Genomic DNA, 7307 nt, shown 5'->3' on the forward strand with positions numbered 1-7307 from the left:
GATGGCACCCCATTAAAATGTAGGCCAATTCTTTCTCAATGCCTTTCACGCTACAAAAGCCCGCCAAGCAAAATTGTGATCTGGCATTGTAAAGTGGCACTTAAAAATAATTAAAATGCAGCTATCTGTACATACATAGTGATATGGATTTACATAGACATGCCTTACTATTATTTTGATTTATGATTATTATTACTATTAGGAACAATTGTATTTTTCTCTATCATGATCGTGACTACCTTGCTCACTTTGGGTTTGATCCGGTTCTCACTGAAGTCAAGGGGAATCTTTCTGTTGACGTGAGTGGGAGCAGAATCAGAGCCAATACGTCCAAAAGCAAACCACCAAAGCAGAAGCCCCATCCTGTACCAATTGAAGGGAGAAGAAAACACCCATTACTTTCAACAGGAGCAGGATTGGGCCCAAATGAACAGGCTTGTTTTTAATTTTGTTTTCATTTTTTAGGTCTCTCCCCTGTCCCAAATATCCCCCTCTTTCCCTACTTCCACCTCCCCTTTTTGATTTAATTTGCAATGATCTTCTTCATTTTTTAGGGCAGCAGCTGAATGGGCCACATTTAGAAAAAAAAAAAAAAAAAAGTATATATATATTAAAAAAACGGGAACTGTTGGATTACACCTTTGACATATCAGCAAATATCAATCAAGCTGAAGACTTCAGACTTATTCTCTCTTTGATTGTTTAGACTGTAACATTTCTTCAAGAAAAGTATCACATCTGCTGACTTCGAAGGACATGCGCTTGAAAACAAACAAACACATAAGTAAAATCAGAACAGGAACAAGATCAACCAGGATTTCTGAAGAGACACTGATATCACCACAGCGGCTTTTCTTCAAACAGGAGATGCAAACCTGGATACTGACAAAGGAGTGCCTGTTTGCCACCAAGGATGCGGTTACCATGTGTGACCCATGGTAACAGTCACTGAGCATCTTTATCTGTCATTCCTTAGCTATATAGGGACCAAAGGACAAAACTTTTTACCGCAGACTTGTAGCTGTATGTAAAATATGGAAGTTCTTTCCTTTTCTCTGAGCTGTTCCTAAAACAGTTTTTGAGAGCGATTATATGAAATATATAAAAATTAAAAAAAAAAATAATGCTTAAAAGCTTTTAAAACGGCAAGATAATAGTTCTTTGATACTTTGGGAGGTTCTTTGGTTATACATTAATTAGAGTCTATGAAGCTTTCATATGGTTTTCTGTATAATACGTAAGGATCGCGCTGTTAAAGGCAGGTGAGATGGATATCTATGAAAAGCAAAAAAAATAATAAATAAATACATAAATAAATACATTAAAAGGCATAGAGAAGAGAAAGGAAAGATGGTTGATATTAAAATGGAAAACAAAAAAGGTTTGTAAATGCTTCTAACTCTCCCCATTTAAAATCCTAATAGTTGTACAGAATTTAAAGAAAGAAAGTTTAAAATACCTATATAATAGAAAAAATTAGACAACATAAAAAATAAAAAAGCAAAAAAAAAATAATACTACATAGAAGTTAGCGTTAATGCTAAAAACAAAGATGTTGTAGAACTGTAATTTTGTAGAGTTTAGATTGAGCATAAATTCCTACTCTGCCAATTGCTGTTGGATGCTGTTATTTATCGAGGAGAAAAAGGAGAGAAATGGCTATTTTGGCAGCTTTTTTAACTGCAAGCATTCAGCTATTAAAAAAAAAATAAACAAAACAAAACTCGATTCTGTAGACAATGCAAATGGGAAACAAACAGCTGTCTTTTTATCAGACGTTAGGTCTAACTTGAACAACAAAACACAGCTAAACGCTTCATGTCTTCATGATCTGCTGTCCGCAAAATTCCCATCATCCTATGCTTCAGTAGCTTCCATATTTGCTCTAGAAACCTTCAGGGCAAGGGGTTAGCCTAGAACCTTAATCTTAAAAAATAAAAAAATAAAAAAATAAAAAAAAAATAAAAAAATAAAAAAAATAAAAAAATAAAATAAAAAAATAAACCATAAGATAAAGAAAACAATCTCTTTGAAGAATTTCTGCAACTGTTTACAAGGAATTTTGAGAAACAGGGGGATGTTTAAAAAAAAAAAAAAAGATGCTGGCTCTGTTTTTCTGTAAATAAATTTGCATATTTTGTAGGACTTTTAATTGTAATGATAGAGAAAACAAGGAAAACTATTTAATGAAAGCACGATATTTATCTTTGGTAAATGACTTTAGAGCAGTTAAAAATAAGACATTGCTTTAAAAAATCTGACTCAGAAAAAACAATGAATTATTTAAGAACACATATATTTTAAAGTAGATCATATTTATTATAATTTATTTTCACAGTCTTAAAACTTGATTTACATCATTCTCACACTTGTTTGCTCGACTGAGCAGTGTGATAATTGTTTCTGATTCTTTATTCGGTTTTACTCTGTTTTAATGTTCTTGCTTGTTTTTCTTAGTTTTTTTTTATCTTGATCTCAAACTTCTTTCTTCCTTTCTTTTTTTTTTTTCTTTTTTTTTATTTTATTTTTTTTTTTTAATTCCCTAGTGGGCCTGTCTTCCTGTCCTTACTCTGGCAAAACTCCCATGGGGATATGCGGGTATTTTACTCGAGTAAGGACAGCCAGACTGAGCCCACAGCTAGGAAGTACAGATGTGTAATGCAGCTGCAGTTCCATACAACTGCTCTTTCACTCTCAATTCCCTAAAACTCCTTGTAATCTTCTGTAATTATTGAATGACGCTTTCCAGCTTAGCCCTAAATAAAGCACAGTTTAAAAAAAAAGTCATGTTCTTTACTTCTTGATGGCTTTCCTTAATGTGTTTGCTTTGAGAACAAAATGAATCTATTTCAACTCTTTCATTTATATACATTGTTTGAGTATCAGAACAAATCCCTTTGTTATATAAAACATATCTCATTGGATTGAATTAATGACACTGTTTCATTTAATGTCTGCTTGATATTCCGCTGTGGTTACCTTAAACCTAGTAGGTTAGAAGATCAAATAATGGTACATACAAATTAGAGTCATTGTAGCTCCCATTTGAAGCCTGTTGTTTGATTTCACGCTCATGCTTTTTTCATGCTGATAAGTATCAAGGCCAAAGCTTGGGACATTGCTCCTTTTGCTGCTTTGGGACAACCTTGTGGAATTCAGCAGGCTCCAGAGATGAGCTTCATTTTCTTCCTGAGCATCCATCACATCTTGTCTTTTGAACGATGGTGCATGTCCCCTGCCCCCCGCCCTCCGAAATGGCTGTACAAGATCAGCTGAGCTGAGGCCGGGGTTGAAATCAGGAGCCTTTGCATTTCCTTCCTGATTCTTGCAGCCATGTCTGCATTTGGACAAGTTGCACCAGCTAAATCCATCTCTAAATGGGACTAATGGTGCTTGTCCATAATTTGAACTCCACAGATGGAAGGAGTTCTATTAGTAGAAACTCCTATTATTACCCTTATGAGTTACTAATGTCTGTTCTGGGCTATAGAAATAAATGAAATGTAAATCAAGTGATGAATACAAGGAGGGAATATGGTCAGTTTTTTGTTTTTTGTTTTTTTGTTTTTTAATCTGCAAGTAAGGGTAAATACGGTGGAGCACATACATCACTCCAATCACTGCACAGAAGATGCTCAGGAAAAAATGAAGATGTGGGAATAGGCTTCAAAAGTCTCTGACCTAGAAAGGAGGAGGAGGTCTCCAGTAAGAAGAGGTTTCTGCCCCAAAGGCCATTCAGCAGCATCCTGCCCTGAGCTGCCTGGACACAGAGCACATCCTCTGACATGGGCCAGTTTGAGAGTTAAAGGGCTGGTGAAGATCATCCAAGACTCTTCAAAGAGGGGAAAAAACATAACAATTAGGGGTCGTTTTCCACAGTGGGACACTAAGTAAGGGTGGCACTGAAAGTTGTTGCCTGATTCCCCCCCCCATTTCTCCTGCTGCCCTCCCAGCTCTCCCTTGTGACACACAGGCTCCCAAGACCCCTTCTCTCCCCTGCTTTGGGGCAGGTGCTGCATCTCTGCAGAGGATTTGGGGATGTGATGTGCGACCTGCACCACGCAGTGTACCTGCAAGGACATGTCCACGTGGCCAAGTAAGATAGGTTTTATCCCTGGGGGATCCATCTTGGAACACCCCTGGCCATTGAGCCATCTGGGGGCTGTTGGTCGATGGCTGTGAGACGAGATTTCAGAATCTTTTCTCAAGTACCCTGCAGTACGCAGGAGACAAAACATCCAGTGCTGGGGAGCAGCTGTCTCCCAGAGGGAGGCCAGAAAGCACTATTAAAGCCACCTGTGTGGCACACTGGCACCGTGACACTGCCCACCCACCTCAGGTTCATTAACACCGGTGTGCAGGGGAATAAAGCACTGCTGTGACCGGACAGCTGCCTGCACTAAGTGGTGTTACTTGCTGAGCTCTGGTTATGGTGGAAACACACTAAAACGGGGTGTGCTGAAGCACAAATGTAGACATGGCCTCATGGTTGGCTAAACACCCTTCTCTGGGCTGCCCAGACATACGTGCCCTGATTTAAGGTTTAATTGCTTGTTATGTGGAGACACTGCACTTCTGTCTGAAGGAAGCTCATCCCTTCACACTGTGTAAAGGTGCTATGAAGCAAAACAAATAAAGCTTTGCAGCATGGGTTGGTTTCAGCATTGGACTATACTGTAGCCCAAAAAAAGCCCCAGTCTGAAGTAGTGAAAATGAAGAGAGAGGCCAAGCCAACCTGAAAGCCTGTAGCTGCCTGCCCACATGCACCAGAGCACAACAGCCCGGGAACACTTTATTATGGAGGTTCTAAAGCCATTGGCTGTTTGATGCTTGCTCCTCGCTCTTACGTGTGGCTGCTAAATCACATTACACGAAACCTACAGGTTTATGAAGGTCAAGGATCAATCCTTCACCAAGGTGCTCCGTGGCACCAGTGCTGATTACAGCAAGCTGCAATCCCATCCCCATGAATAGCTGGGGGTAACCTTTGGTACATGTACAAGGCATGGCTTGCAGTCACTCGATCTGCAGTTCCCATGGAGACACCTCAAGCATTAATCACACTTCTGTCTCTATAAGACATTAAATCCCTTCCTCAGTTCAATTTTCCGTATCAGCATTCCCTGACATAGCCACAGAGCCACTCTTCCTTTGCACACACAAGAGGAAACCTTTCCTCTCCCCACCTCCACACCATCCCCAATCCACGCAGCTGTCCACTAAACAAATTTATTATTAATGTTATTATTACTACTACTATTACTATTATTAAGAGATGATCTGGACATTAAATGAGTCTACAGAGCTCTGCTCATAGACCCTTCATGTAACTAACATTATGATACTGCTTGGAAATGTCCTCCTGAAGCAAGGTGAGGACTTTTCCACCTTTTCCACCTTTCAGCCTCCAACAGCACTTTCCCCCCTGTGGCGAATACACCAGGGCAGTGACTGCCCCATGGGTCATGACAAGTATTTGTGGGTTTGGCGCCACGAAGCCACTCAGACTTCACAGGGCTTTGCAAGTGGGTAAACACAGATCACTGAGTGCTTTCAGTGTGGTGTGCAAAGCTCGTGTGCAGCATCACTTGGGGAAGAAGGCTACTGATGCTGTGTCTACAAAGGTCTCTAGGCAAATTCAGTTTGAGAATACCTGGCTTGTCCATCACTCCAGGAGCAATGAAAATGACTAGACCATGGGCTTGGGTTTGTTCCAGCTTTGGAGTCTGAAAATACCTTTTGAATGTCACGGGTGTCCCACTTACGATGAGAACAGACCTTAGTTCAGATTTTAGTCCCAGAAGTTTCCCTCTCACTACAATAAGAAATGTCAATACAGCAAACAAATCCAAAATAAACCTTTAGAAAGTACCAAGTAGAGCCATTGTGCTCCATTTCTCGAGGGGATGACAGCACTCGGGTGTCCCTTTGCACACTTACAGTCACCACTGGTATTGTACCAGCTTTCTTAGTGCTCAGCCAACCTTGAACATCCCCACGCTGCTTCTGAGGAACCTTATATAGCACTGTCACTGATAAACACACAACTGGTTCTGGTCGCAAGAAACACCTTGCTGTCAAACGTCCTCTCCCTATGGCATTCAGAAGGCACCCTGAATGCTGGGTCAGGATCTGGTAAGTTATGAACTTATGGGCTATCTCCAGCCAGGCACAGACTGGAGGAGGAGGAATTACTCCTGGTATACGTGCATACATACAGGTAACATGCCCTCTTCCTGTAAGCAGCAGCCTCATGGTGCAGTGCATTCACATCAGAAACAATAAACCCAGGTTCAGATTCTTCCTCTGCCTGGCTGGAAGCTGGGATTTGTCCCAAGGCTCCCATGAAGATGAAATTGACCTGCCTCGTTAAAAGGTGGAAATAGGGACAGAAACAAGGAGCAAATGACTCCATAACCTCGCTACGAGACCCAGGCTCCTCACATTGCTCCCCAGCAGGCGACATGCATTATACAGCACAGCACACCTTGCGAGGAGGAAGGGACACAGGGAACAGGGAAGGGACCTCCCTGGTACACCTTAATCTGCTGCTCAGCACGCTCTTCTGGGAAGCTGGCATGCTGGGTTACAGCTATTGGTTTCAGCTCTGCAAGTCTCCAGGCAGCTGGTGAGTGGGTGGGTTAACTCTTCTCAGCAGGGACCATGGCGTGACATCCCTAAAATGGGTGCCTCCCCTCCTCAGAGCAGCAGAGGCCCTAAACTTCTCCTCACCCTTTGAAGCCAATCAGATCATGTGTTTTGCTTTTTCCACACACTGCACAGAGAATGCAATTGCCTAATTCAGTGTTGTGAATCCTACTAGACAGCAAAGCACCCACAAATTAGGCATCATGACGGTAATGACTCCTTTGTGAGTCCCTCCTCCGGGGGTAATGGAGACGATTCCACTCCAGTGAGCTACAGAGCAGACTCCAGCACTGGGATGGCTGTCAGCAGGCACGTTGTACACGATCCTCCTAGCAACTCCTACAAGAAATACTACCTTCTTTCAGCTAGAACAAAGAGCTATTAAGTGAGACAATGGGCCTAGCAGTATTGGTGAACCATCTGTCATCAAGTGTTAGACATTAAATATCGTTTTTTAAGCCAAGCCATAGAGAGCCCCAGCCGCTGTTACAATAGCTGAGAAGTGCAGATGAAAAGTGTCAGCCTAATTTTTCCTCAATTTAACCCTTTCCACTTGGCCTGTTCCATTATTGCTGCTTTCTGCAGCAACCCAGAGCATGCTGGAACACATGAATCTTGCACAACAGGCGTCCAACTAACACTGTGCCTCACATTTCACA

General features: G+C 41.5%; 1 protein-coding gene across 16 annotated transcripts in view; it reads left to right on the forward strand.

The window, feature by feature from the left end:
* Nucleotides 1–2193, forward strand: part of CELF4 (CUGBP Elav-like family member 4) — a 696179-nt gene extending 693986 nt beyond the window's left edge. For 15 of the 16 annotated variants that reach the window (XR_005815347.1, XM_040541436.1, XM_040541442.1 and 12 more), the window contains one exon: nucleotides 555–2193. The gene's annotated coding sequence lies outside the window, so the exon portion shown is untranslated. The remainder of the gene's footprint in view (nucleotides 1–554) is intronic. The other variant, XM_040541437.1, reaches the window with a different exon arrangement.
* Nucleotides 2194–7307: the final 5114 nt, after the last annotated feature.

Source organism: Cygnus olor, chromosome Z (genome assembly GCF_009769625.2).
Source record: "Cygnus olor isolate bCygOlo1 chromosome Z, bCygOlo1.pri.v2, whole genome shotgun sequence".
NCBI classification, from domain to species: Eukaryota; Metazoa; Chordata; class Aves; order Anseriformes; family Anatidae; genus Cygnus; species Cygnus olor.